Source organism: Saccopteryx bilineata, chromosome 4 (genome assembly GCF_036850765.1).
Source record: "Saccopteryx bilineata isolate mSacBil1 chromosome 4, mSacBil1_pri_phased_curated, whole genome shotgun sequence".
NCBI lineage: Eukaryota > Metazoa > Chordata > Mammalia > Chiroptera > Emballonuridae > Saccopteryx > Saccopteryx bilineata.
Genome location: NC_089493.1, coordinates 166,195,052 through 166,222,484, shown reverse-complemented (window position 1 = coordinate 166,222,484; position 27,433 = coordinate 166,195,052). Strand labels below are relative to the sequence as shown.

Below are 27,433 nucleotides of genomic sequence, written 5' to 3'. Positions count from 1 at the left end.
TTCCAGCTTCAGAAAAATGCAAAAAAAAAAAAAAAAAAAAAAAAAAAGTTAAAAAAAAAAAAAAAAATGAGATAGCCCTACAGGAATGGTCTGACTCTATCAAAAAGAATAACATAAGAATAATAGGTATATCAGAGAGAGAAGAGAGAGAAAATGGAATGGAGAACATATTCAAACAAATAATAGATGAGAACTTCTCAAGCCTGTGGAAAGAATTAAAGCCTCAAATTCAAGAAGCAAATAGAACTCCGAGTTTTCTTAACCCCAACAAACCTACTCCAAGGCACATCATAATGAAATTGGCACAAACCAATGACAAAGAAAAAATTCTCAAGGCAGCCAGGGAAAAGAAGAATACAACATATAAAAGAAGGCCCATTAGATTATCATCAGATTTCTCAGCAGAAACTCTACAAGCTAGAAGAGAGTGGACCCCAATATTTAAAGTCCTGAAAGAGAGGAACTTTCAGCCACGAATACTATACCCATCAAAGCTATCCTTCAAATACGAAGGAGAAATAAAAACATTCACAGATACAGAAAAGATGAGGCAATTTATCATCAGAAAACCCCCACTCCAGGAATTACTAAAGGGGGTTCTTCAATCAGATACAAAGAACAAAAAAAAACAAAACCACAAGTAAAAGCTCCACCAAGAACACAATAAAATCAAATTTAAACTGTGACAACAACAAAAAAAAGGGGGGGAAGAGGATGGAGATTAACAGTAGCAAAGGACAATGGAGTGCAAAAGTACTCACAAGATAGTGCACTACAATGAACAGGGTAGGAACCCTTTTCATTACTTAATGGTAATCACCATTGAAAAAACCACCACAGAAGCACATGATTTCAAAAAGATTGCAACAAAGGAAAGATGTATGGAATACAACCAAATAAAAACAAAATATAGAAAAATGAAAGAGAAGGATCAAACAAGACACAAAACTAACAGAAAGCAATCTATAAAATGGCAATAGGGAACTCACAAGTGTCAATAATTACACTAAATGTAAATGGATTAAACTTACCAATAAAAAGGCACAGAGTAGTAGAATGGATTAAAAAAGAAAATTCAACTGTATGCTGCCTACAAGAAACTCATCTAAGCAACAACGATAAAAACGAATTCAAAGTGAAAGGCTGGAAAACAATACTCCAAGCAAATAACATCCAAAAAAAAGCAGGTGTAGCAATACTCATATCTGATAAGGCTGACTACAAGACAGCAAAAGTACTCAGAGACAAAAATGATCATTTCATAATGATTAAGGGGACACTGAAACAAGAAGACATAACAATTCTTTTTTTTTTTATTATTTATTTTTTTTTAATGGGGTGACATCAGTAAATCAAGATACATATATTCAAAGGTAATATGTCCAGGTTATCTTAAAGTTCAATTATGTTGCATACCCATCACCCAAAGTCAGATTGTCCTGTCACCCTCTATCTAGTTCTCTTTGTGCCCCTCCCCCTCCCCCTTCCCTCTCTCTCTCCCCCCTCCCCCCCGTAACCACCACACTCTTGTCAATGTCTCTTGGTCTCAGTTTTAAGACATAACAATTCTTAATATATATGCACCAAACCAAGGAGCACCAAAATATATGACAAATACTTATTGACCTTAAAACAAAAACTGACAAAAATACAAATCATATTTGGAGACCTCAATACACCACTGACGGCTCTAGATTGGTCATCCAAACAGAGAATCAATAAAGATATATTGGCCTTAAACAAAACACTAGAGCACCTGGATATGACAGACATCTACAGGACATTCCATCCCAAAGTGACAGAGTATACATTTCTCTCCAGTGTACATGGATCATTCTCAAGAATTGACCATATGTTGGGCCACAAAAACAACATCAGCAAATTCAGAAAAACTGAAGTTGTACCAAGCATATTTTCTGATCCTAAAGCCTTGAAACTAGAATTCAACTGCAAAAAAGAGGAAAAAAAACCCACAAAAATGTGGAAACTAAACAACATACTTTTAAAAAAATGAATGGGTCAAAGAAGAAATAAGCACAGAGATCAAAAGATATATACAGACAAATGGAAATGACAATATGACATATCAGAATCTATGGGATGCAGCAAAAGCAGTGATAAGAGGGAAGTTCATATCACTTCAGGCCTATATGAACAAACAAGAGAGAGCCCAAGTGAACTACTTAACTTCACACCTTAAGGAACTGGAAAAAGAAGAACAAAGACAACCCAAAACCAGCTGAAGAAAGGAGATAATAAAAATCAGAGCAGAAATAAATGAAATAGAGAACAGAAAAACTATAGAAAAAATTAATAGAACAAGGAGCTGGTTCTTTGAAAAAAATCAACAAAAATTGACAAACCCTTGGCAAGACTTACCAAGGAAAAAAAGAGAAAGAACTCATATAAACAAAATCCAAAATGAAAGAGGAGAAATCACCACGGACATCGTAGATATACAAAGAATTATTGTAGAATACTATGAAAAACTTTATGCCACTAAATTCAACAACCTAGAAGAAATGGATAAATTCCTAGAACAATACAACCTTCCTAGACTGAGTCAAGAAGAAGCAGAAAGCCTAAACAGACCTATTAGTAGAGAAGAAATAGAAAAAACTATTAAAAATCTCCCCAAAAATAAAAGTCCAGGCTCAGACGGCTATATTAGTGAACTTTATCAAACATTCAAAGAAGACTTGGTTCCTATTCTACTGAAAGTCTTCCAAAAAATTGAAGAAGAAGCAATACTTCCAAACACATTTTATGAGGCCAACATAACCCTCATACTGAAACCAGGCAAGGATGGCACAAAAAAAGAAAACTACAGACCAATATCTCTAATGAATACAGATGCTAAAATACTAAACAAAATACTAGCAAATCAAATACAACAACATATTAAAAAAATAATACATCATGATCAAGTGGGATTCATCCCAGAATCTCAAGGATGGTTCAACATACATGAAATGGTTAACGTAATACACCATATCAACAAAACAAAGAACAAAAACCACATGATCTTACCAATAGATGCAGAAAAGGCATTCGATAAAATACAACACAATTTTATGTTTAAGATTCTCAACAAAATGGGTATAGAAGGAAAATATCTCAACATGATAAAGGCCATATATGATAAACCATCAGCTAACATCATATTAAATGGCACAAAACTGAAGTCTTTCCTCTTTAAATCAGGAACAAGACAGGGTTCTTGTTCAGACAAGACAAAGAAATAAAAGGCATCCATATCGGAAAAGAAGAAGTAAAGGTATCACTTTTTGCAGATGATATGATCCTATACATTGAAAACCCCAAAGAATCCACAAAAAGACTACTAGAAACAATAAGCCAATACAGTAAGGTTGCAGGATACAAAATTAACATACAAAAGTCCATAACCTTTCTATATGCCAACAATGAAACATTTGAGAACGAACTCAAAAAAATAATCCCCTTCACGATTGCAACAACAACAACAAAATACCTAGGAATAAACATAACAAAGAATGTAAAGGACTTATATAATGAAAACTATAAACCATTGTTAAGGGAAATCGAAAAAGATACAATGAGATGGAAGAATATTCCTTGTTCTTGGTTAGGAAGAATAAATATAATCAAGATGGCCATATTACCCAAAGCAATATACAAATTTAATGCAATTCTCATCAAAATTCCAATGACATTTTTTAAAGAGAAATGGAACAAAAAATCATCAGATTTATATGGAAATATAAAAAACCCTGAATAGCCAAAGCAATCCTAAAGAAAAAGAATGAAGCTGGGGGCATCACAATACCTGACTTCAAACTATATTATAGGGCCATGACAATCAAAACAGCATGGTATTGGCAGAAAAATAGACACTCAGACCAGTGGAACAAAATAGAAAGCCCAGAAATAAAACCACATATATATGGTCAAATAATTTTTGATAAAGGGACCAACAACACACAATGGAGAAAAGAAAGCCTCTTCAACAAATGGTGCTGGGAAAACTGGAAAGCCACATGCAAAAGAATGACAGAGGACAATCTGACTTTGGGTGATGGGTAAGCAACATAATTGTTTGACAAGATTACCTGGCCTGACCTGTGGTGGCACAGTGGATAAAGCGTCGACCTGGAAATGCTGAGGTCGCCGGTTCGAAACCTGGGCTTGCCTGGTCAAGGCACATATGGGAGTTGATGCTTCCAGCTCCTCCCCCCTGTCTCTCTCTCTGTCTTTCTCTCTCCCTCTCTAAAATGAATTTTTTAAAAAGTGATCAGATTCTAAAAAAAAAAAAAAAAAAAAAGATTACCTGGACATGTTTTCTTTGAACATTTGTACCCTGATTTATTGATGTCACCCTAGTAAAATTAAAAAAAAATAGTTAAGTATTTATACGCACAGAAAGGTAAAAATAAATGCTATGTTAAGACAAACATCTGTCTGAGTTGCATTTAATAGGTAATAACCTGTTCCAAGTTACACACAAATTCAATGTAAAAACAAGCCTCCAGCACCTATCTTTTTTATAACGCAGGGATGGCCTGTATTAACATACAATCAAAGAACATGCACGTAAATTAAAATGTGCTTCCCACCTGGGCACCAAGCAATATGTAGGATTTGAGGCCACTGGATTAGAAATAAATTTGTATTTTTTAACATTCAAAAAAAAAGTACAGTTTATAAAAAGAAAAAGTAATAAATTGGACTTCATCAGAATTTAAGAAATTTTACTTTGCAAAATACCACATTGAGAGTATGAGGGGAAAAAAACTAAAAATGTTAAAGAAAAAATTTAAGTGCATATCAGACAAAAAAAAACCCACTTGTATCTAGGTCGGCAGGACAAGCTAGATCCTAGGAAGGTATTTGCGACGTACCCGGAACTGTTTCCAAGGTTTCCTCGGGTTCGGGTTGTGGCATGGTGACAGGTTCTGGGAGCCAAGGCAACCGATATCTTCCCAGGCTAGCGAGAGCACCCCATTGTCCCCTCGCTAAGGGGACCCCGCGGCAGTGATGGCTCCGGTGTCTGGTTCACACAGCCCGGAGAGGGAGGCCTCGAGCCCCAGAGTGAAGCGTCGCAGTTCTTCGAGAAGCCCTAAATCCAGCAAATCCGCTCGCTCCCCGCGAGGCTGCCGCTCTCGTTCGCACTCTTGCTCTCGGTCTGGGGATCGGAATGGCCTCAATCACCAGCCGAGGGGCCTTAGCCAAGGCTCCCGAAACCAGCCCTACCGTTCCCGCTCGCGGCCGCGCTCTCGGGAGTGGCTGTCTGAGACACGGGGCACCCCCTTCGCTTCTGCCTCGTCCGCTTATTATGGCGGCTACTCACAGCCCTATGGGAGCGACAAGCCTTGGCCTGGCCTCCTGGACAAGGAAAGGGAGGAAAGCCTGCAGCAGAAGAGGTTAAGTGAGAGAGAGAGGATTGGAGAATTGGGAGCTCCTGAAGTATGGGGACTTTCTCCAAAGAATCCGGAACCAGACTCTGATGAACATACACCAGTAGAGGATGAAGAGCCAAAGAAAAGCACCACTTCAGCTTCTACCTCAGAAGAGGAAAAAAAGAAGAAGTCCAGTCATTCAAAAGAAAGGTCCAAGAAAAGTAGAAAGAAAAAATCATCTAAAAGAAAACGCAAGAAGTATTCTGACGATAGTGACAGTGACTCTGATTCTGAAACAGACTCCAGTGATGAAGATACAAAAAGATCAAAGAAAGTCAAGAAAAAGGAAAAGAAGAAAAAACACAGATCGAAGAAATACAAGAAAAAGAAGTCTAAGAAGAACAGAAAAGATTCCAGTGATTCAAGCTCTAAACTTCTAAAGAGTCCCAAGAAGAGTTTCTGGAGAATCCCTGGAAGGATCTATCAAAGCCTGACGAACCCTCGGATTTAATTGGCCCAGAGGCTCCAAAAACACTTGCTTCTCAAGATGATAAACCCCTGAACTATGGCCATGCTCTGTTACCTGGTGAAGGTGCAGCTATGGCTGAATATGTAAAAGCTGGAAAACGTATCCCACGAAGAGGTGAAATTGGTTTGACAAGTGAAGAAATTGCATCATTTGAATGCTCGGGTTATGTGATGAGTGGTAGCAGGCATCGCCGAATGGAGGCCAATGGAGGCCGTGCGACTACGAAAAGAGAACCAGATCTATAGTGCTGATGAGGAGAGCTCTCGCATCCTTTAACCAAGAAGAGAGACGAAAGAGAGAAAACAAGATTCTGGCCAGTTTTCGAGAGATGGTATACAGGGAAACTAAAGGGAAAGATGACAAATAAGGATTTTCAGATTGTCTAAGAGACAAAGTCTGGGTTTCCTATATGCATACAGAAAAATTGTTATGATCTGAAAAGCTTTACAGTCTTACTGTGCCTTCTATTTAATTCTTTTAGTTCTTCAATAAAAAGCTGTTTAAGAAAAAAAAAACCACTTGTATCTAGAATACATAATGAACAATCAAAACCTAGCATTAAACAAACAGCCCAAAGAGAACATGAGCAAAAGACATAAAGAGACATTTCACCAAAGATATACAGATGGCAAAGAAACACATGAAAATATTTTCAACACCAGTAGCTATTGGGGAAATGCAAATTAAAATTACAATGAGATATCATTACACATCTACCCTGTTTCCCTGAAAATAAGACCTAGTGCAATTTTTTTCAAGCTTAAAAATATAAGGTCTCCTCTGAAAATAAGACCTAAAATGCCTTTAGGAGCAAAAATTACTATAAGACACTATCTTATTTTCGGGAAAACAGGGTAGATTGTTGTATATGGAAATAGTCACAAGAAATTCTTGATGGAATTCGGAGTTTGGCTGGTTATGCTGATGTTTGTGATGACATGACTACAGTATATTAATAAACGTTGATTTTTTGTTCAACAATAAATGTGAATTCTTGTTCATGGAAAAAATAAGATATGCCCTGAAAATAAGACCTAACGTGTCTTTAGGAGCAAAAATTAATATAAGATACTGTCTTATTTTCAGGGAAACATGGTATCAGAATGGCTAAAATAAAAAAATTTTTAACATCAAACGTTAGCAAAAATTCAGAGAAACTAGATCATTTATACATGGCTGGTGAGAATGTAAAATAACAAGCCACTCTGAAAGACAGTTTGGAAGATTTGTTATTGTTGTTGTTGTTGTTTTAGTGAGAGGAAGGGAGATAGTGAGACAGACTCCTGCATGCGACTGGACAGGGATCCACCCGGCAACCCCATATGGGGACAATGCTTGAGTATCAAGCTATTTTTAGTACCTAAGGCTGATGTGCTCCAATGGACCTATCCTCAGTGCCCCAGGCCACACTCAAACCAATTGAGCCAATTGAGGCTGTGGGAGGGGAAGAAGGAGATAAGAGGGGGGCGGGGAGAAGCAGATGGTCACTTCTCCTGTGTGCCCTGACTGGGAATCAAACCCGGGATGCCCATATGCCAGGCCGATGAGCTGTCCACTGAGTCAACCGGTAAGGGCCCCAAAGTTTTCTTGTTTTTCATTTTTCAGAAGCTGGAAACAGGAAGGCAGTCAGACAGACTCCCGCATGCGCCCGACTGGGATCCACCTGGCATGCCCACCAGGGGCGATGCTGTGCCCCTCTGGGGCATCGCTCTGTTTCGTCCAGAGCCACTCTAGCGCCTGAGGCAGAGGCCACAGAGCCATCATCAGTGCCTGGGCCATCTTTACTCCAATGGAGCCTCAGCTGCAGAAGGGGAAGAGAGAGACAGAGAGCAAGGAGAGGGGGAGGGGTGGAGAAGCAGATGGGCGCTTCTCCTGTGTGCCCTGGCCGGGAATCGGGCCCAGGACTCCTGCACGCCAGGCTGACGCTCTACCGCTGAGCCAACCGGCCAGGGCTGGGCCCCAAAGTTTTTTTAAGGAATGTTTATGAATTTTTGTAAGCCAAAGCTGACAGTTAATAGGAAGTAAGATCTTAAATGTTTCCCAAACTTCCCAAAGTTGATGAAATATATGTACCTACAAATCCAAGATAACCAGTGAATTCCAAATAGCATAAATCTAAAGAATAAGACATATTATAATCAATCTTATAATTAAACTATCAAAAAACAAAGAAAATCTTGAAAGCAGTAAAAATAGAAACTACTCAGCATGCACAAGGGATGCTCAATAAAATTAATAACTGAATTCATATCAGAAATCTTGGAAGTCTGTCAGTAGGATGATATATTTATAATTTGGGGGGAAAATTCTGTCAACCAAGAATTATATATCCAGCAAAATTGTTCTCCAATAATAGGGGAGAGGATAAGACATTCCAAGATAAACAAAACCAGGGGAGTTTATGACCTCTAGACCTGTCCTACAAGAAATGATAATGAGAGTCCTACAAGTTGAAATTAAAGGATGCTAGACAGTAACTTAAAGATAAGTGAAGATATAAAGATCTCCAGAAAATGTTAATACATGGACATATATAGAAGCCAATATTTTTAAATTTTTGGTTGTAACTTCACTTTTTGTTTCCTACATAATTTAAAAAACAAATACATAAATATGATGTTTAAAGATTTTATTTATTGATTTGAGAGGGAAAAGAGAGAGAAGGCAGGTAGAAGTGGAAAGCATCAAATCATAATAGTTGTTTTTCATATATGCCATGACTGGGTAAGCCTGGGGTTTCAAACTGGTAAGCTCAGCATTCCAGTTTGACACCTCATTCACTGCACCACCACAGGTCAGGCTAAATATGCCTTAAATATGTTATTGGGCATACAATGTATAAAAATGTAATATGTGAAATCAAAATATAAAGGAAGGGGAGATGGAGGTGCATATAAGTAAAGTTCTTGTATGTAATTGAAGTTAACTTGGTATTGATTGAAATGAGACTGTTGGAAGGGTGTTATATGTTATTCCCATGGTAATCACAAAAAAATATCTATAGAAAAACACAGAAGAAAATTAGAAGGGAATCAGTACATATGACTACAAAAAATCAAGTAAACACAAAAATAAGCTGGTAATGGAGTATATAAGAGACCAAAAAAAAAAAAAAAGAAAGCTGTAAGACATACATAAAACAAATAACAAAATGGCAGAAGTAAATATCAATACTTCCTTATCAGTATTCTATTATTCTAAATGTAAATTAATTAATTCTCCACTCAAAAGGCAGAGATTGGCAGAATGGATTTTTAAATGATCTAATTCCTTTTTTGTTGTTTTTAATGAGTTGAGGGGAGATAGAGAGACAGACTCCCGCATGTGCCTGGATAGGGATCCACCCAACAACTCATCTGAGGCTGATGGTTAAACCAATCAAGCCACTGGCTGTAGGGAGGGGGAGGGGAGGAGAGAGAAGGAGGAGAGGGAGGGAAAGAGAAGCAGATGGTTTCTTCTTATATGTGCCCTGACCAGGGATCAAACCCGGATGTCCACACACTGGGCTAACACTCTATCCACTGAGCCAACTTGCCAGGGCCAAATCATCCAATTCTCTGCTGTCTATAAAAGACAAACTTTAGATTCAAAGAGATATAAGTAGGTTGAAAGTAAAAAATTGAGGGAAATATATCATGCAAACAGTAACCGTAAAAAAGCTGAAGTAGCTGTATATCAGACAAAATAGACTTAAAAAATGTTATTAGAACTAAAGACTGATATTTTATATAGATAAAAAGTTGACTCCATCTTGAAATTATAAAAATTATAAACATATATCTACCTAACAAAAGAGTCTTGAAATACATGAAGCAAATGCTGACAGAACTGAGGGAAGAAATAATTCAACAGTAAACAGCCTGACCAGTGGTGGTACAGAAAAAAGAGCATTGACCTGGGATGCTGAGGTGCCCAGTTTGAAATCCCAAGGTCGCCAGCTTGAGTGTGAGCTTACCAACTCGGGCACAAGTATGATTAACATAAACCCAAGGTTGCTGGCTTGAGCAAGGGATCACTGGCTCAGCTTGAGCCCCCTGGTCAAAGCACATATGAGAAGCAATCAATGAACAACTAAAGTAAAGCAACTATAATTTGATGATTCTCATCTCTCTCTTCTCTCTCTCTCATTTCCTGTCTCTCAAAATAAGTAAATAAATCAATAAATAAATGGAGAGTTGAATACTCCACCATAATGTATAAAACAACTACTTTGAGAGATCAACAAAGCAATTGAAGACTTGAACAACAGTCTGTATGAACTAACAAATTTCTACAAAGAACTCTATCCAACAACAGCAGAATACACAATCTTCTCAAGTGCACTTGAAACATTCTCCAGATTTTAGAGAATCCTAGATACCATATGCAAGGCCACAAAGCAGCCTCAAAATATTTTAAAAATTAAAGTCACAAAAGGATGCTCCCCTTTACTGGAAATTAGTAACAGAAAGACATTTAGGAAATGTGTAAACATTAGACAATATACTACTAAATAACAAATGGATTGAAGAAGAAATCTCAAAAGAAATAAGAAAATAATTTGATGTAAATTAAAATATAGAACAGCATACCAAAACTTATGGGAGACAATTACTTGCAGGAAAGTTTATAACTGTAAATGGCTATATTTAAAAAGAAGAATAATCTCAAATCAATAAACTAAATTTCTTCCTTAAGATACTAAAGGGGGCCCTGGCCGGTTGGCTCAGTGGTAGAGCGTCGGCCTAGCGTGCGGAGGACCCGGGTTCGATTCCCGGCCAGGGCACACAGGAGAAGCACCCATTTGCTTCTCCACCCCTCCGCCGCGCTTTCGTCTCTGTCTCTCTCTTCCCCTCCCGCAGCCAAGGCTCCATTGGAGCAAAGATGGCCCGGGCGCTGGGGATGGCTCTGTGGCCTCTGCCTCAGGCGCTAGAGTGGCTCTGGTCGCAACATGGCGACGCCCAGGATGGGCAGAGCATCGCCCCCTGGTGGGCAGAGCGTCGCCCCTGGTGGGCGTGCCGGGTGGATCCCGGTCGGGCGCATGCGGGAGTCTGTCTGACTGTCTCTCCCTGTTTCCAGCTTCAGAAAAATGGAAAAAAATAAATAAATAAATAAATAAAAAGATACTAAAGGGGAGCGTGACCAGGTGGTGGCACAGTGGATAGAGCGTCGGACTGGGATGCAGAAGGACCCAGGTTCGAGACCCCGAGGTCACCAGCTCGAGCGCGGGCTCATCTGGCTTGAGCAAAGAGCTCACCAGCTTAGACCCAAGGTCGCTGGATCCAGCAGCGGGTTACTCGGTCTGCTGAAGGCCCGCGGTCAAGGCACATGTGAGAAAGCAATCAATGAACAACTAAGAAGTCGCAATGCGCAACGAGAAACTGATGATTGATGCTTCTCATCTCTCTCCGTTCCTGTCTGTCTGTCCCTGTCTATCTCTGCCTCTGGGAAAAAAAAAAAAAAAAGATACTAAAGGGGAAAAAAAAAAAGAAAGAAAACTAAACCCAAAGCAATCAGAAAGAAAAGAGTAGTAAGAATTAGAGTGGATCTCTCTCCACTCTTATTTAACGTGGTGCTATAAGTTCTGGCCAGAGCAATCAGACAAGACAAAGAAATAAAAGGCATCCATATCAGAAAAGAAGAAGTAAAGGTATCACTTTTTGCTGATGATATGATCCTATACATCGAAAACCCAAAGGACTCCACAAAAAGATTATTAGAAACAATAAACCAATACAGTAAGGTCGCAGGATACAAAATTAACATACAAAAGTCCATAGCCTTTCTATATGCCAACAATGAAATATTAGAAAACGAACTCAAAAAAATAATCCCCTTCACGATTGCAACAAAAAAAATAAAATACCTAGGAATAAACATAACAAAGAATGTAAAGGACCTATATAAAGAAAACTACAAGGCATTGCTAAGAGAAATAGAAAAAGACACAATGAGATGGAAAAATATTCCTTGTTCTTGGATAGGAAGAATAAATATAATCAAAATGGACATATTACCCAAAGCAATATACAAATTTAATGCAATTCCCATCAAATTTCCGATGACATTTTTTCAAGAAATGGAACAAAAAATCATCAGATTTATATGGAACTATAAAAACCCCCGAATAGCCAAAACAATCCTAAGGAAAAAGAATGAAGCTGGGGGCATTACAATACCTGACTTTAAACTATATTATAGGGCCACGATAATCAAAACAACATGGTATTGGCAGAAAAATAGACACTCAGACCAATGGAACAGAATAGAAAGCCCAGAAATAAAACCACATATATATGGTCAAATAATCTTTGATAAAGGGGCCAACAACACACAATGGAGAAAAGAAAGCTTCTTCAACAAATGGTGCTGGGAAAACTGGAAAGCCACATGCAAAAGAATGAAACTCGACTACAGCCTGTCCCCGTGTACTAAAATTAATTCAAAATGGATCAAAGACCTAAATATAAGATCTGAAACAATAAAGTACATAGAAGAAGACATAGGTACTAAAATCATGGACCTGGGTTTTAAAGAACATTTTATGAACTTGACTCCAATGGCAAGAAAAGTGAAGGCAAAGATAAATGAATGGGACTACATCAGAATAAAAAGTTTTTGCTCAGCAAGAGAAACTGATATCAAAATAAACAGACAGCCAACTAAATGGGAAATGATATTTTCAAACAACAGCTCAGATAAGGGCCTAATATCCAAAATTTACAAAGAACTCATAAAACTCAACAACAAACAAACAAACAATCTAATAAAAAAATGGGAAGAGGACATGAACAGACACTTCTCCCAGGAAGAGATACAAATGGCCAACAGATATATGAAAAGATGCTCAGCTTCATTAGTTATTAGAGAAATGCAAATCAAAACTACAATGAGATACCACCTCACCCCTGTTAGATTAGCTATTATCAACAAGACGGGTAATAGCAAATGTTGGAGAGGCTGTGGAGAAAAAGGAACCCTCATACACTGTTGGTGGGAATGTAAAGTAGTACAACCATTATGGAGGAAAGTATGGTGGTTCCTCAAAAAACTGCAAATAGAACTACCTTATGACCCAGCAATCCCTCTACTGGGTATATATCCCAAAACCTCAGAAACATTGATACGTAAAGACACATGTAGCCCCATGTTCATTGCAGCACTGTTCACAGTGGCCAAGACATGGAAACAACCAAAAAGCCCTTCAATAGAAGACTGGATAAAGAAGATGTGGCACATATACACTATGGAATACTACTCAGCCATAAGAAATGATGACATCAGATCATTTACAGCAAAATGGTGGGATCTTGATAACATTATATGGAGTGAAATAAGTAAATCAGAAAAAAACAAGAACTACATGATTCCATACATTGGTGGAACATAAAAACGAGACTAAGAGACATGGACAAGAGTGTGGTGGTTACCAGGGGTGGGGGGAGGGAGGACATGGGAGGGAGGGAGGGAGGGAGAGAGTTAGGGGGAGGGGGAGGGGCACAGAGAACTAGATAGAGGGTGGCGGAGGACAATCTGACTTTGGGGTATGCAACATAATTTAATGACAAAATAACCTAGACATGTTTTCTTTGAATATATGTACCCTGATTTATTAATGTCATCCTATTACCATTAATAAAAATTTATTAAAAAAATAAAAAATAAATAAAATAAAAAAATAAAAAAGAATTAGAGTGGATATTGATAAACAGAGAAGAGAATAAAGTTCTTTGAAAAGGTCAATAAAATTTACAAACCTTTACCTCAACTGACAAAGAAAAAAAGAGATAAAAATCAAATTACTAAAATCAGAAGTGAAAGAGGAGACATTAGTCAGTTTTATGTATTCTACCTTATAGAAATAAAAAGAATAAGATTATAGTCTGAACAACTGTAGGCCAACAAATTATATAATATAAATGAAAATTTTAAATTCCTGGAAAACACAATATATCAAATTGTGTCAATAAGAAATGTGAAAATTTGATTAGACCTATAACAAGTGAAGAGATAGCATTAGTTATTAAACAAACAAACAAACAAAAAACTTCCCACAAGGAATAGCCCAAGGCCACAAAGTCATTTAAAGAAGAATTAATATCAATTCCTCACAAACCATTCCAAAAAATAGAAGAGGATGGAACACCTCTCAACTCACAGTATGAGACCATTGATATTTTTAAAAGATTATGAATATCATGATAATGCAAGGTTGTTTTATCATCTAAATATCAATTAATGTAATAATCTATATCAATAAAAGACAAAAATCACATTATCATCTTGGTAGATATTTTTCCCTTTCCATTTTGGGACATGGTGTGAGCTAAAAGAAAGGTGAGGAAGCAGTAAAGGTAAGGAATCAATGAGAGTTGAACAATGTCCCAGAAGTGAAGGAGGGTTAAGGAAAGAGTAAAAGAGGGAAAGCAATGTAATGGGTTTTTATGGCTCTTGAATGAGGCAGTTCTAAGTTTCTCATATTTTTAACTCGCTTTACCTAAAAAGTTGTTTAGTAAAGCAAATTTAAGTCCAATTTCAGTTAAAATACTCCTCCTACCAATTAAAGAGAGCATGCCATTGGGAACTATAAGTTTTATTTCCTTTTTAGTCTAAGGTGCCTCAAAATGTACAATCTAGTTCACATCAAATGTTCTCCAAAGTAACAACTGTAATTCCAAGTTGTACTGGTAAAATTGTGCCAGAGGTATATAAGCTTAAATTAGCATACAGAATTTCTACATTGCCCAATTTTTTTTCTAGGACAGATATTCTTTTTTTTTTTAAGTGAGAGGAGGGGATATAGAGGGACAGACTCCTGCATGGGCCTGGACCAGAATCTATCCAGCAACCTCCATCTGAGGCCCACAATGGAACCAATTGAGCCACTGGCTTCTAGAGGGGAAGAAAGAAAGAAGGGGGAAAGGAAAAGGAAGAGAAGCAGATAGTCACTTCTCATGTGTGCCCTGACAAGGGATCGAACCCAGGATGTCCACATGCCAGGCCAACACTCTATCCACTGAGCAAACTAGCCAAAACCAGCCTTCACTTTTTATAATTTGTTTTTAAAACATAAGAATATAGCCTGACCAGGCAGTGGCACAGTAGATAGAGCATTGGCCTGGGACACGAAGTACCCAGGTTCAAAACCCTGAGGTTGTCAGCTTGAGTGTGGAGTCATAGACCACATGTTCACTGGCTTGAAGTCCAAGGTCACTAGCTTGATCTCAAGGTCGCTGGCTTGAGTAAGGGGTCACTGGCTCGGCTGGAGCCTCCCAGTCAAGACATATATGAGAAAGCGATCTGTGAACAACTAAGGTGCCGCAACTATGAGTCGATGCTTCTCATCTCTCTCCCTTCCTGTATGTCTGTCTCTCCCTCTCTCTGTCACTAAAAAAAAAAAAAGAAAAAGACAAAAAATGAATATCTGTTCTAGGCCCTGGCTTATTGGCTTAGTGGATAGAGCATTGGCCCAGTGTGCAGATGTCCTGGGTTCAATTCCTGGTCAGGACACACATGAGAAGCAACCATCTGATTCTCTTCCCCTCCCTCCCCCTTCTCTTCCTCTTCCCCTCTTGCAACCAGTGACTCAACTGGTTTGAGCCTTGGTTTTACGCACTGAGCATAGCTCCGTAGATTCAAGGACTGACCCCAGATGGGGTTGTCAGGTGTATCCTGGTTGGGGCACAGGTGAGAGTCTCTCTCTATACTCTCCTCTCACATTAAAAAAATGTGAAGGCGGCCGGACCAGGCGGTGGCGCAGTGGATAGAGCATCGGACTGGGATGCGGAGGACCCAGGTTTGAGACCCCAAGGTCGCCAGCTTGAGCGCAGGCTCATCTGGCTTGAGCAAAAAGCTCACCAACTTAGACCCAAGGTTGCTGGCTTGTGCAAGGAGTTACTCGGTCTGCTGAAGGCCCACGGTCAAGGCACATATGAGAAAGCAATCAATGAACGACTAAGGTGTCACAACAAAAAACTGATGATCGATGCTTCTCATCTCTCTCCATTCCTGGTTTCTGTCTGTCTGTCCCTATCTATCCCTCTCTCTGACTCTCTCTCTGTCCCTATAAAAAAACAAAAAAATAAAATAAAATAAACAAATAAATAAATAAAATAAAGTGAAGGCTTTTCTTAGTTAATTAAGTGATATTATAAATTATCTTATGCTGAGAAAGATGTAAATGTTTTCTAAAGGCCTTCCTACATTCCTTAAATTTGTTGTCACCAGAATGAATTATTTGATAAAAACTAAGATGTCTAAGATAAATAAAGGTCTTCCCACATATCTTGCACTTATAGAGTTCCTTCCCTGTATGAATTTTCTGAGATAATTTGACAGTCACTACTTACGGTCTCTCCACATGTCTTATATTTATATGTTTTTATCAGTATAATTCTCTTTCACATATTAGGATGTCTTCCCTGACTAATAACTTTCTCACATTCCCAACATTCATTAAAATTTACACCAGTATAAATTTATCAGCATATGTTTAGGTTTGAATTATATCTAAAAGTCTTCACATGTTATTTGCATTTGAAGAGCTTCTTATCAATATGAGTACTATATTCTCAAGTAACCTGTTGATATATGGTAATCATTTTCCCATTTAGATTACATTTATAAGGCTTTTTTTCTCAATATTTATTGACCTAATGTTGAGAAAGTTTTCCATACAGTAAAGGTTTTATTGAATTTCTAAAACCTTAAAGCTTCTCAGCAGTATGAATTCTCTAATATACAGTAAGGACTGAATAAGTCTAAATATTTTCCCACATTTATTATTTTAATCAAATATCTCACCAGTATAGATTCTCTGATATTGAGTAATTTGTCCACATGCAATAAAAACTTTCCTACATTATTTACATTCATCGTTATTATCATCAGTATGAATCCTCTGTCTTGAAGAAAGAACTCAATTAGGTCCAAAGACCTTCCCACATTCTTTATATTCCTGTGAGTTCTCATCAGTATAAATTCTTGGATGTTTGTTAACTTGTTCATACATGGTAAAGGCTTTCCTTCATTCCTTAAATTTGTAAAATTTATTGCCAGTATGAATTCTTTGGTTTGAAGAAAGAACTCAATCGGATCTAAAGACTTTTCCACACTCTTTATATTCTTATGGTTTCTCACCTGTATTACTACTCTGAAGTGAATAAATTGTCCATATACAATAAAGCTTTATTGCATTTCTAATATTTATAACCATCTCCAACCAGTATGAATTCTCTAATCTATCATTAGAACTGAGTTGTCTAAACATCTTTCCACATTTCTTACATTCAGCAGATTTCTCATCAGTATAGATTCTTTTTTTTAATAAATTCTCAATGTTAAGTAACTTGTATGCACACAAAAAAGGATTTTCTACATTAATATTCATAAAGTTTACCATAAATATAAATTCTCTGGTTTGCAGAAATAATTCAGTTTCTAGAACATTCCTACATTTCTTATATTCAGAGAATTTCTCACCAGTATGAATTATCTGGTGTTCACTAAATTACCCACACAAATAATGACTTTCTCACATCCTTAACATTCATAAAATTCTCACCAGTATGAATTCTTTATTATGTGGTAAAGACTGAATTAAATTTAAACATCTTTTTACATTCCTTACATTCATTGGGTTTTTTACCAGTATGAGTTCTCTGAGTTGAATAAATAGATATTTTTTACTAAAGCTCATTTCACATTCTTTATGATTATACTTTTTTAATTAGAGCTAATTTTCTCTCAATTTTGAAAAAGTGTATATTTATAATATTCTTATAGAGTTTCTGCCTATTATAAGTTATGTATTATAAAATGAGAGAATTCTATAAGTTGTTATTTTCATAGATAAAATTTTGGGTTAAAATTTTTTTTTGAGATACCTGACACCTTTTAAACGTGCTCTCACACTTTAAGTCATTTCAAATAGAGGTCTTGAGGTCAAGTGTATTACTTCTTAATCTGACTCCCTAATTCCTAGATCACATATTAATGTCCACTCTCCTTAATTCTGAGTCCAAAGACTGTTATGGTAATAGAAGAAGCTCCAGAACTGAACTGATATACCTCTAACAGTATTCTCAGAAGAAATGGTTTTACTAGAAAGCTAGTTTTGTGAAGCTTACCACTTACAACTTTCAAATAATCTTGTAAGCATAATATTTCCCATATGAATAACCTCCCAATAAAAATACCTGCAATTGTTGGATTCTGGTCCACAACACTGACTAGATTGTCTACATAAATAAACTCAAAAACAAATATCAATTAACACAGAAAAGCATTTGTATTGATTTGCTAGAATAAACATAAATATATATTTTAGGTGAGAGAAAGGGAGATAGTGATGTAGACTTCTGCATGTGCCCTGACAAGAATCCACCTGGCAATGCCCCATCTGGGGCTGATGATCAAATCGACTGAGCTATTTTTAGTGTCCGAGGCTGACACACTAGGACAAACCAAGCTAATCTCAGTGCCTGAGGCAACACACAAACCAATTGAGCCACTGACTGTGGGAGGGGTAGAGGGAGAGAAGGAAGAGAGAGATGGGTAGAGAAGTAGATGGTCACTTCTCCTGTGTGCCCTGACTGGGAATTGAACCTGGTAAATCCATACATCAGGTCAATGTTCTATTCACTGAGCCACTGGCCAGGGCCTAAATTACCTAAATTTGTGGCCAGTTACCACAAATTACCACAAACTTGATGGCTTAAAATAAAAAAAAATTATTCTCTCACAGTTCTAGAGCCCATATTAGGATGTTAAGGTGTTAGCAATGCTTCAGTCTCTCCAAAGGCTCTAGGGGAGGGTCTTTTTGGGGGTGGTGACATTCAGCTGGTTTTCCAAGGCTACAGACTTTCTATCCTATAACCATTGCCCAACTTGTCTATAATCTCAGGGAGAAGGTCCCTGCTCTTATAAACACTGCCCAGACTTACTCAAAGACTCAGACTTGAGTGGGCCACACTTTGGCATTATGCCAAGGTTAAACTGGTTCCTCTAATAGCTGAGATTCCCTACAACTATTCATAACTTGGAAAAAATAGTCAGTAGTGCTTAAACGGGCAGCTTTGAATGGCTCACAGTTAGGGAAGCTTTCCTGAATGGTTTGGTGGCTACTGAGGTGTGAATGTGGTTTTATGTCAGCAAGATCATAGGCAAGCATGATATCATTGGCTATAATGTTCAAAGACCAATCTTTAACATCTTTAACATTCCTTTTTGGTTTATTTGAATATTGTTGGACCATGAGTGATCATAATGGTAGTTGAATTGGAAAAAAAAAAAGTACATAAAGAAAAACAAAACAAAACATTATGGGAGCCTGACCTGTGGTGGTGCAGTGGATAAAGCGTCGACCTGGAAATGCTGAGGTCGCCAGTTTGAAGCCCTGAGCTTGCCTGGTCAAGGCACATATGGGAGTTGATGCTTCCTGCTCCTCCCCCCTTCTCTCTCTCTCTCTCCTCTCTAAAATGAATAAATAAAAAAAAAAAAAAAAAAAAATTTAAAAACATTATGGGAAAGAATTCATTCCTTACCTCTTCTATCTTCTGTTAACTGTCAGTATTTTTTGTGGCTATATCACTCCAATTTCCCTTCCATCTTAAAATGGGTCTCTCCTCTTTGTATTGTCTTCTGTCTCTTATAAGGACACTTGCTATGAGATTTAGGGTCCACATGGGTAACCCAGGATGTACTCCTCTTAAGATTATTAATTTAATTACATCTGAAAACACTCACCTCAACCCAAAATAAAGTAAGATTCAGAAATTTTAAGTATTAGGACATGGACACATATTTTGGGGGGTCACTATAGCATTCAATAAAATTCAATGTATTCAATAGAATTCTGGTTTTAAAAAGTCTTAGGAGGCCCTGGCCGGTTGGCTCAGCGGTAGAGCGTCGGCCTGGCGTGCAGGACCAGGGTTCGATTCCTGGCCAGGGCACATAGGAGAAGCACCCATTTGCTTCTCCACCCCCGCCCCCTCCTTCCTCTCTGTCTCTCTCTTCCCCTCCCGCAGCCGAGGCTCCATTGGAGCAAAGATGGCCCGGGCGCTGGGGATGGCTCCTTGGCCTCTGCCCCAGGCGCTAGAGTGGCTCTGGTCGCAGCAGAGCGATGCCCCGGAGGGGCAGAGCATCGCCCCCTGGTGGGCAGAGCGTAGCCCCTGGTGGGTGTGCCGGGTGGATCCCGGTCGGGCGCATGCGGGAGTCTGTCTGACTGTCTCTCCCGGTTTCCAGCTTCAGAAAAATACAAAAAAAAAAAGTCTTAGGAATATTCTTTACTTGAAGACTACATATTAAAACCTTACAGTAGAAATTATACTTGGTGGCCCTGGCCGGTTGGCTCAATGGTAGAGCGTCGGCCTGGCGTGCAGGAGTCCTGGGTTTGATTCCAGGCCAGGGCACACAGGAAAAGCGCCCATCTGCTTCTCCACCTCTCCCCCTCTCCTTCCTCTCTGTCTCTCTCTTCCCTTCCCACAGCCAAGGCTCCATTGGAGCAAAAGATGGCCCCGGCGCTGGGGATGGCTCCTTGGCCTCTGCCCCAGGCGCTAGAGTGGCTCTGGTCGCGACAGAGCGATGCCCGGGATGGGCAGAGCATTGGCCCCTGGTGGGCATGCCGGGTGGATCCCGGTCGGGCGCATGCGGGAGTCTGTCTGACTGCCTCCCGGTTTCCAGCTTCAGAAAAATACAAAAAAAAAAATTATACTTGATACAGAAAATTTACATGCATTATCTTAAAGATTGAGAATAAATAAGGATGCTAACCATTACTTCTACTGTTTAACATGGTCCTGGCCATATTACTATTAAAAAAAAAAAGATAGAAAAAAAAGAAAGAAAATTATCATATTTTACTATTGATTTAATAATCTATCTAGAAAAACCAACATAAGCAAAAGATAAACTCTAAGAACTAACAAGATATATCAGGAAGTTTTTTTTGTAATAAAGATCAATTTAAAAATATTAATAGTATTCTACTATCTGATCAATAGGTAAAAAACATTAAAAATATATTATTCACAATATCAAAAAAGCTATAAATCATCTAGAAATTAACTAAGAATATACAAGATATCAAAGAAGGAAAATATAATATGCTTTTAAAGTACAGAGAAAATTCTAAATAGAGCAACATTCTGTTGTTAGATGTCATTCATTGATGTAAAACACAACTTACCCTAATTAATTCATAAATTAAAAATCATTGACATCAAAATTCCAGTTGGGCCTGACCAGGCGGTGGCGCAGTGGACAGAGCGTCGGACTGGGATGCAGAAGACCCGGGTTTGAGACCTCAAGATCGCCGGCTTGAGCGCGGGCTCATCTGGTTTGAGCAAAAGCTCACCAGCTTGGACCCAAGGTCGCTGGCTCCAACAAGGGGTTACTCCATCTGCTGAAGACCCGCGGTCAAGGCACATATGAAAGAGCAATCAATGAACAACTAAGGTGTTGCAACACGCAATGAAAAACTAATGATTAATGCTTCTCATCTCTCTCCGTTTCTGTCTGTCTGTCCCTGTCTATCCCTCTCTCTGACTCACTCTCTGTCTCTGTTAAAAAAAAAAATTCCAGTTGGATTTTAAGGCAACTAAATAATCTTAATCTAAAATTTAACAGAAGAATTTTCAATGAATTATCAATGAATTTTAAATCAACACATTAAACAGGAATTGACCTACATGGTTATGAAAGATGAGAAGCCCCAAGATCTGCAGTCTAAAGGGCGTGAGAACCAAGAGAGCTGCTAATGGTGTGAGTCCCAGTCTGACTCTGAAGGCAGAAAGAAAGTAATGTCCCTGCATCAAAAACTACTAGCCAAAGAGCGTGAATTCTCTTTTCTTCGGCTTTTTGTTCTATTAGACCTTCATCAGATTGGATAAAGTCCACCCACACTGGGGAAGACAATTTTGTTTACTCAGTATACCAATTCAAATGTTAATATCGTCCAGAAACACACTCACATACACACCTAGAATAAGGTTTAATCAAATAACTGGGCACTCCATGGCCCAGGCAAGTTGATACACAAAATTAACCATCACAGTATGTCTTTGTTCTTAGAAGAGAAGACAGGTATGTGTATTGCAGTATGAGTATTATATCTTTAACTGACTGAAAAATGACTTAACATTTCTAAATTTCATGTAACATTGTAAAAATTATTTAACATTTGATCTCTCTAGATAGATAGATATCTCCATATATAGTTGATATATAATATGGCAAATGTTAACAATTGGTGAACCTTAAGTGAAAAAGATATATGAATGTTCATTGTCTTATTTTTGTAAGTTTTCTGGAGATTTGACATTTTTCAACAGTTGAAAAAATATAAAGAATCTGATTTCTTTTCCCCACTGTTATCACCCTGGTCAAAGTCTTCATAATCTCTCATTGGGATTATTGAGATAGGCTTATTGTATCTTCCTGATTTTCCTCTTTCGTCCTTACATTGTATTTTCAACATGCAGTCAGAAAGACTTTAGCCATATCATTCCTGTCCTGAAAAGAGAAATTCTAGCTTTCTGTTTCACTCAGAGCATAAGGCAAAGCCTTACTGTAACACAGCGCAAATTGTCTGGTTCTCCCATTACCACCCTGACCTTATTTCCTACTGCTCTCCTGACTATCTTTCTCTGCTTCAACCACACCAACATCAGTGCTGTTCCTTGAACACAGTAAGCATACATCTTCCTTAGGGATTTTGCTCTACATTTTCCCTCTGCCTGGAATGTGTTCCCTCAGAATAGCGTTTAGCTAATTCCCTCACCCTATTTCAACTCTCTGCTTAAATTTAGTAATTTCCTAATGAGACCCATGATAATTATCCTATTTAGCTATTTAATATTGCAACATGTACCTCCCAACCCCCACAGATTCTTGATCCTTCTAATTTGTTCTACCCTTTCTTTGTGCTACAGCAAATATTATCTTCAACTTACTAATTATAATTCACTTATTTTCTTATTCATTGTTTGTCTCTCCTCAAAATACAAGTTCCTCAAGGGTCAGGCTTTTTGTCTATTTTGTTCAGTGATATACACACATTTCTTAGAAGGGTGCCTAGTACATACTAGATAGTCAATACATGTTTGTTAATGAAGATAAATTATTATAGTGGAATTTTTTTTTTATTAAGTGAGAGGAGGGGAGGCAGAGACAGACTCCTGCATGTGCCTGACAAGGATTCATCTGGCAAGGCCCTTATGGGCAATGCTCTGCCTATCTGGGGCATTGCTCAGCAACTGAGCTATTCTTAGCACCTGTGGCAGGGGCCACAGAACCATTCTCAGCACCTGGATCTCTACCACTGAGATAACCAACCAGGGTTATAGTGGAATTTATATATTAGTTTTGACCTGATATTTTTTTAAAAAGTGAGCCAAGAATGATTCAACAGTTTATTGATTCAGCAACAAAGACAGTAAAGTTGCCTTCAACTCAAGTAGGAAAGACTGTGAGAAGAGCAATGTGGGGAAAAATCATGTGTGATCCAGATATATTAAATTATAGATGTATATTAGCCATTCCTCATGGAACTTTCTCATATACAATTGTATGTGTGAGTTTGTACTTTGAGAAAATATATGGAGGGAAGTTATAAATTTGGAAATTATTGGCATATAAGTACCATTTAAAATAATGGGATTAAATGATACTATGAGAGGAATGAATGTAGATAAGGTAGAGAATAGGACTAAGGACCAAGTCCTGGAACACATAATAATGAAGGGTTTTGTTCAATGAAGAAACTACAGCAAAGTAAACAGACAACAGCTAAGGAGAATATAGTTTCAATGTCTGAAAAAACAGGAAACTAATGTCTGGAAATAAAGAAAGTCAACAACAAAAAGATAGTAACAATACAGACCACTGGCCAAAACACAAAATCAAAAGATAAGATGTAATACATAAGACAATCTCCCCAAGTTAATCCTCATTATTAATAGCTATTAATAGCCACAGACATGAAAATTAAAAGAAAATTATATGACACTTTACACCTATCAGAATGCCAAAAACATGACAGATAGTAATTCCCGATGTGGGAAAGTACGTGGAGATAAAGGAAACCTCATGAATTGCTGTTGAGAGCATAGTCTGATGGAACTACTTAATCAAATTAAGTAGAATACTCTGTAAACCATCAGTTTTATTCCAGTGCTGTATCCAAAAGAAATTCTCATACAGCCTGACCAGGTGGTGGTGCAGTGGATAGAGCGTTGTCCTGGGATGCTGAGAACCCAGGTTTGAAACCCAGAGGTCACCGGCTTAAGCGTGGGGTTGTCAGCTTGAGCATGGGATCATAGACATGACTCCATAATCGCTGGCTTGAGCCCAAGGTTGCTGGCTTGAGCAAGGGGTCACTCGCTCTGCTGGATTCTCCCCCCCCCCCCAGTCAAGCATATATGAGAAAGCAATCTATGAACAACTAAGGTGTCGCAATGAAGAACTGATGCTTCTCATCTCTCTCCCTTCCTGTCTGTCAGTCTCTCTCGTGCACACATTAAACAAAAGAAAGAAATCCTCATACAGGTACATAAAGGAACACATGTATGAGGATGTTAATGTCTGGATTTTGTGTGGACCTCACTAACAGTATGCCACAAGCTTTAAGAGATGAGGTACAGAGCAGACCACTGCCTAGGTCCAAGATTACTGCACTGACCACAAGGTGACGCAGCTACAGGCCTGATGCAAATACCGTAACACTGCAATTATTTTGAAAACAGAACTGACTTTAGGACTCCAGCCAGTAGAAGGCAGGTTAAATTTTGAGGGCTAAATCTAACCTGGTCAATTGCCCATTTCTTTTTTTTAATTTATTTATTTTTGAGAGAGAGAAAGGGAAAGAAAGGGAGAGATACAGAAACATTGGCCTGTTCTCATATGTCCCCTGACCAGGGATTGACCAGCAACCCTGGCACATCAGGACAATGCTCAATTGCCTGGTACTGGCATAAGAACAGATGTATAGATTAATGGAACAGAATAGAAAGCCCAAAAATAAATCCATGCCTGCATAGTTAATTAGTATTTGACAAGGAAGGCAAGAACCTACAATGAGTAACTCAAATCTATTCAATAAATTTTGTTGGGAAAATTGGACAGACACATGCAAAAAAATGAAACCAAACCACCTTCTTACACCATACACAAGAATAAACTCAAAACAGATTAAAGACTTAAATGTTAGAGTCAAAACCATAAAAATTCTAGAAGAAACATAGGCAGTAAAATCTTGGATATTCCTTGTAACAATAATTTTTTTCTGATATATTAATCACATTGGGCAAGAAAAATGAAAGAAAAAGTAAACAAATGGGATGACATCAAACTAAAAAAGTTTTTTGTTGTTGTTGTTTTTTTTTTTTTGTTTTGTTTTTTTTGTATTTTTCTGAAGCTGGAAACAGGGAGGCAGTCAGACTCCCGCATGCGCCCGACCGGGATTCACCCGGCACGCCCACCAGGGGGCGATGCTCTGCCCATCCAGGGGGTCGCTCTGCCGCGACCAGAGCCACTCTAGCGCCTGGGGCAGAGGCCAAGGAGCCATCTCCAGCGCCCTGGCCATCTTTGCTCCAATGGAGCCTCGGCTGCGGGAGGGGAAGAAAGAAACAGAGAGGAAGGAGAGGGGTACGGGTGGAGAAGCAGATAGGTGCCTCTCCTGTGTGCCCTGGCCAGGAATCGAACCCAGGACTTCCGCACACCAGGCCGACGCTCTACCACTGAGCAAACCGGCCAGGGCCAAAACTAAAAAGTTTTTACACAGCAAAGGAAACCAACAAAATAAAAATGGGAGAACATAATTGCTGACACATCTGATAAGGACTTAATATCCAAAATTTTCAAGGAATTTATAAAACTCAACATCAAAAATAAAATCATGCCTGATCTGTGGTGGCGCAGTGGATAAAGCATCAACCAGGAACACTGAGATTGCTGGTTTGAAACCCTGGGCTTGCCTGGTCAAGGCACATATGGAAGTTGATGCTTCCTGCTCCTTCCCCCTTCTCTCTCTTTCTCTGTCTCTCTTCTCTAAAATAAATTTTAAAAAATATTTTACCTGTTGGCTCAGCAGTAGAGCATTGGCGTGGCATGTGGAAATCCTGGGTTCAATTCCCAGCCAGGGCACACAGAAGAAGCACCCATCTGCTTCTCCTCTCTTCCTCCTCTCCTTTCTCTCTATCTCTCTCTTCCCCTCCCACAGCCAAGGCTCTGTTGGAGCAAAGTTGGCCCGGGTGCTAGAATGGCTCTGGTTGCAATGGAGCAAGGCCTCAGATGGGCAGAGAATCGCCCCCTGTTGGGCATGCTAGGGAGGATCCCGGTCAGGTACATGTGGGAGTCATTCTGCCACCCCCTGCTTCTCATTTCGGGAAAATATACACACAAAAATAATAATAATAATGCTGGTACAAAAAGTTGAAAAAAAATTTTTAATCCAGTTAAGAAGTGACAAAAAACATGGACAGATGTTTCTTCAGTGAAGACATACAGATGGCCAATAGACATATGAAAAGATGCTCAACGTTACTAATAATCAGAGAAATACAAATTCAAAGCACAATAAGGTATCATCTCACACCTATCAGAATGTCCATCATCAATAACTCAATAAGCAACAAGTGTTGGCAGGGGGTAAAGAAAAGGGAACCCTCGTGTACGGTTGGTGGGAATGCAGATTTGTGCAGTCACTGTGGAAAGCAGTATGGAGTAACCTCAAAAAATTAAAAATGGAACTGCCTTATGACCCAGTGACTCCACCTCTTGGAATACATCTAAAGAAATCCAAAATGCCAATTGGAGAGAATATATGCACCCTATGTTCATTGCAGTATTATTTACAACAGCCAAGATTTGGGCCTGACTGGGCAGTGGCGCAGTGGATAGAGCGTCAGACTGGGATGCAGAAGACCCAGGTTCGAGACCCCAAGGTCGCCAGCTTGAGCAAGGGGTCACTTGGTCTGCTGTAGCCACCCGGTCAAGGCACATATGAGAAATCAATCAATCAACGAACAACTAAGTTGCCGCAATAAAGAACAGATGCTTCTCATCTCTCTCCCTTCCTGTTTGTCACTCTCTCTGTCTGTCTCTGTCACAAAATAAATAAATAAATAAATAAATAAATAAATAAAATTAAAATGCTTTTAAAAAACTTTAAAAAAAAAGATTTGGAAGCAGCCCCAAGTGCTCATCAGTATTGAGTGGATAAAAAAGCTGTGGTACACTTACACAATGGAATACTACTCAGCTGTAAAAAAAAAAAAAAAAAGTAATCTTACCTCTTGCAACAGCATGGATGGACCTGGAGATTATGCTAAGTAAAATAAGCCAGTTAGAGAAAGACAGGTACCATATGATTTCACCTATGCGTGGAATTTGATGAACAAAATAAGCTAACAAATAAAACAGAAACCAACTCATCAATATAGAGAATAGACTGACAGCTGTCAGAGGAGCTGAGGTTTGGGGGGCTTGGTGGAAAAGGAGAAGGGATTTAGCAAAGAAAAAAACTTATATATACAGACAACAGTGTGTG

The 27,433-nt window shown here is 38.5% G+C and overlaps 2 pseudogenes; both read left to right on the top strand.

Moving 5' to 3' along the window:
* The first annotated feature begins 5,016 nt into the window (after nucleotides 1-5,016).
* Nucleotides 5,017-6,274, top strand: LOC136335969 (NF-kappa-B-activating protein pseudogene; annotated as a pseudogene).
* Nucleotides 6,275-7,431: 1,157 nt separating this feature from the next.
* Nucleotides 7,432-19,126, top strand: LOC136335594 (ATP synthase subunit g, mitochondrial pseudogene; annotated as a pseudogene).
* Nucleotides 19,127-27,433: the final 8,307 nt, after the last annotated feature.